This window comes from Otolemur garnettii, unplaced genomic scaffold, assembly GCF_000181295.1.
Source record: "Otolemur garnettii isolate 467f Iridium unplaced genomic scaffold, OtoGar3 scaffold00077, whole genome shotgun sequence".
In the NCBI taxonomy this organism is placed as follows: domain Eukaryota; kingdom Metazoa; phylum Chordata; class Mammalia; order Primates; family Galagidae; genus Otolemur; species Otolemur garnettii.
The window spans coordinates 4088039-4092603 of NW_003852472.1; the positions used below are offsets into that span (position 1 = coordinate 4088039).

Here is a 4565-nt window from a genome sequence, read left to right on the forward strand (position 1 = left end):
GTATGGGATGAAACCATCCACTCTTTGAGGGGGAATGAGTTCATCTCTTAAACACAAGGAATGTTGCCATGGCCTTTGGATACAAATACAGAGAGGTCTAGGGGGACAGCAGGGGGTGGAGAGAGGACCACCAGTGAAAAAGGTACATTCACCTAATTCACTCTGAGGGCAGAACAATGCGGCAAAGTTTGGGGGTAGCAGCTGTTCCAAGAGTTAGGAAATACCGTATGGTACACCCCAGGGAGATTTGCTCTTAAAAAGAAATGGCAGTGAGAACCAAAAAGGAAAAGCAAAAAGAGAAATATTTCTTCAACCACACTCTTCAAGAAAATGCCATAAATATGTTATTTAATATTTTCATTTCATAGCGTTGGACACACAGCTCAACATACTGAATATTGATTCCTTAGAGAAAAAAAAAATGGAAAAAGGGAAACAAAAAATATTGCATCTTTCTGCTGGAGAATCTCAGCCCCCAGACGTGGGGCGTAGTGCACCAGTGTCCTAGCCTGCAGGAGGCGCTGAGGTTGGCCGGGTCCTCTGGGGAGGGAGGCTGTGCCCATCGTCTGGGGCTGTATGGCAAAAATTTGTGTTGGATGTCCTTGGCCTTGCCAGCTCAGGCCCTCAATCACCGGTCACCTGAGGGGCCTGCCCCGGAGGGCTGGTTGGCTAACTGGATGAACATGGGCTGGGCGAGGTCCTGGCCCACAGGCATGGTGACTTGCTGGATCTGGTAGAGCTGCTGTCCATCTGTGAACTGGCTGAACTGCTGCTGTCCTTGCTGGACCTCTGTCTGTGTAATCTGCTAGGCATTGGTGGCAAGTGTCTGGATCTGTCCCTGTACGACTTGGGTGCCTGAGACAGGCTGGGCTAAGCGGATATACTGCAGCTGGCCAGCACTGAACTGTACCGGGATCTGCTGGGTCTCTCCTGTGTTTGTGATGATCTGTTACATCACCTGCATGGTCTGTCCACTGCTACTCTGGGCCTGCGGAGCTTGACCCTGAGGCTGGGCCTGGACAATCTGCACCTGCTGACCTCCAACTTGCATGGTCACAGGTGTGGTCTGGCCCTGCTGAGGCTGTGCGATGATGATCTGCCCAGGCTGGATGGTGGTCGTGGAGCTGGTGGTCTGCTGGCCTTGCTGCTGCCCCTGGACTTGGATGGCAGTGGGCTGCTGAGCTGGTGTGAAGTAGTACTGGACAGGCTCAGCAGGAGTTACAGACTGGCGCACCTCCTCCTGACGTTTGGGTGGTTTCAGTTCATCTCTTGGAACAATATCGATGAGAAGGTCAAACTGATCAAATTTTGTAATTGCCCTGGCGATATCATTCCTCTGTAGAGTCCGTTGCTTGTTATCCTCTGTATGAATCCAGGCTCAAAGAGTCAACTCAGTGATAAAACTCTGGGCTGCCTTGGCAAACAGCACAGGGGCTTCTGCACTGATCATTTTCACATCTTCATCCAGTTTCATAACCTTAATAGGAGCCAGTGGGAGTTCTTGTACTTGGAAATCTTTCACTGTTAAATTCCGGATTTCTTCCATAACACAAGGGCAGAAGGACAGCAGGCTCTGCTGGGCATCACTGCTGCTAGTACCACCAAATCCTTCTGTGGACATTTCGATAAACGCCACTGCTGAGGAGTCTAGGGAAAAGCAGGAGCCGTCCCCATGCTCCTGTGGAGTCGGGCAAAGCAGAGGCACAGGCACGGCAGGGGGAGGGGGAAGCGTGCGTCACGGAGAACCAATCCGTTCCTTTTGGAAAGACATCTGGAGAACACTTAGAGAACTAATAAAAATAGACTTGCCATTTGATCCTGCAATTCCTTTGTTAGGTATATATCCAGAAGACCTAAAATCACATTACAACAAAGATATTTGTATCAGAATGTTTATTGCAGCCCAATTCATAATTGCCAGGTCATGGAAGAAACGCAAGTGCCCATTGATCCACAAATGGATCAATAAATTGTGGTATATGTACACCATGGAATACTATGCAGCCATAAAGAAAGATGGAGACTTTACATCCTTCATGTTTACATGGATGGAGCTGGAAAATGTTCTTCTTAGCAAAGTATCACAATAATGGAAGAAAGAGTATCCAATGTACATAGCCCTATTATGAAACTAATTTATAGCTTTCATATGAAAGCTATAACCTAATCATAGCCTAATAATATGGGGAGGGGTGAGCTAAGGGGAGGGAGGGGACAGGTAGAGGGAGGGTGATTGGAGGGATCACTTCTATGGTTTATCTTACAAGGGTACAAGTGAATCTTTCTAAGAGTAGAATATAAATGTCTTAACACAATAACTAAGAAGATGACATAAAGGCTATTTAAACCAGTTTGATGAAAATATTTCAAATTTTATATGAAAACACCACACTGTACCCCATGATTGTATTAATGTACACAGCTATCATTTAATAAAAATAAAATAAATTCACATTCCCAGAAAAAAAAATTATTTACAAAGCATGAGTTCATTGACCACACTTCAGATGTTGTCTGAGAACATTTGGAGTCGATTATCCACATATCTACTAGGGCTTCATATTCAAAATAACCATAAGTACATGTCCTATTTTCTAATTATTGCATATTTATATATCAAAACATTACTGATGTAAAAATGTGTGATTAACCAGTACAGGTTTAAGAACCTCACTTGATAACTGGACCACACTAATATGGGTAATACATAAAATTATAATCTAGAATTTAAAAAAATAGCAGCAACTATTCTTCTTAGTACAGTATCTCAAGAATGGAAGAAAAAGTATCCAATGTACTCAGTACTATTATGAAACAAATTTATAATCACCCACACTTTCATATGAAAGATAAAACACAACTATAGCCCAGGATGAAGGAGGGAAGAGGAGGGGGAATTGAAGGTGGTTGGATAGAGGGAGGGTAAATGGTGGGACCACACCTATGGTGCATATTGCAAGGGTACATGTGAAATCTATTAAGTGTAGAGCATAAATATCTTCTACCTTCTTTTTTTTTTTTATCAAATGATAGCTGTATACATTAATGCAAACATGGGGTACAGTGTAGTGTTTTCATATACATTTTGAAATACTTTCATCAAGCTGGTTCACATAAATTTCATGTCATTTGCAGTAAGCAAGTGAAGTGAGGGCTAGGTTAACCAGTTTGATGTAAGCATTCCAAATTGTATGTAAAATCAGCACATTGTACCCCATAAATGCATTAATGTATACAGTTATGATTTAATTTTTTAAAAAAAAGGAAAAAAAAAGAAATAAAATAGCAGCAACTGAAAACCATGATTAACTCGGTGCAATATTGTGGTCTCCCAAGCACACATACACATAGAAGTACTTTAATCGGATTATTGAGTTGCAGGGGACTGTATGAATCACCACTCTGTGTTTGTGCATACAGTATTTTCCAGAAATGGGCACTGCCAAAGTTCTCTCCCCTGAACTTTGTGACTGCCTTGACTAATAGAATGTGGGAGAAATGATACTGTGGAACTTCTAGGACTGGTCATAAGGGTGACGTGGGCCTGGCTCTTTCTTTCAGGAGTTTACCCATGAGAATCTAACCACTATTTCAGGAGGAATCCCAGGCAACAAGGAGAAACCACATGTAAATGTTCCCACCAGAAGCCCCAGCTGAAGTCTCAGACCACTGTCCAGTGTCTGTCAATGTGTGAGTAAGGGAGACTTCATGTCATTCCGGCCTCCAGTCTCTAAACCACACCAGCAGATTCTGAGTGGAGCAGAAACAAGCGAATTGTACTTGGTCCTGCCCAAATTATAGAGTTGTGAGCAAAATAAGGATTGTCATTGCTTTCAACCATTGAGTTTGGGGGTAATTTGCAACACATGCATATTACAAGTTTTGTGGTGTTGCCTGGGTTTGAATGGCAAGCGAATTTTCTAATAAAGTACTGAATTAGAATCCCTAGAAAATGCTATTATGCACTAATTTTAGTTTATGACTTACTTGTGTGAACCATAAAAATTCTGTTCAGAGAGCAGTACCCAGAAAGTAGGCTTTCCATGTACATAAATATCTGGGTCTGTGAAATTGACATCTACTTTCCATTAAGAACTGCAGAAATGACTTAAAACTTTTGAATCTGTTCACTATTCCTTAGGAGAACCCTATGGGCCATGATAGGCTGTAGATAGTTTGTTGAGAAACAACAATCACTGTTGAAAACTCTCAAATCAAAATCCTTCTTTGGTCTCTATTACGAGGTCCATTCATCAATCTCCATAATCAGTCCCTTTCCCATTTCCTATCATACTCATTTGTGTTTATCATAAAATAACCTCAAGTATACAGAGAAAAAGAAAAGTACTTAGAATAAGATTAGAACTCTTATGCAGGCGTTGCCTTGGTTCAGCAGAGCAGCATTTAGCCAATTTTACTGCATATCTGAAGTATCTTTCCAGAGGTCACGTCACAGAAATACTTCAAGTCTGCTTCAGACTCTTCTGACTCCATTTCCCTCTCCCTCCCACTAGAAGTCGCAACTATTCTGAAGTTGGTGTGTTTCCTTCTTATCCATGTTTTTA

The 4565-nt window shown here is 42.2% G+C and overlaps 1 pseudogene; it reads right to left on the reverse strand.

Moving 5' to 3' along the window:
• Positions 1 to 624: 624 nt before the first annotated feature.
• On the reverse strand, positions 625 to 1636 carry LOC100948733 (annotated as a pseudogene).
• Between the last annotated feature and the right edge of the window lie 2929 nt (positions 1637 to 4565).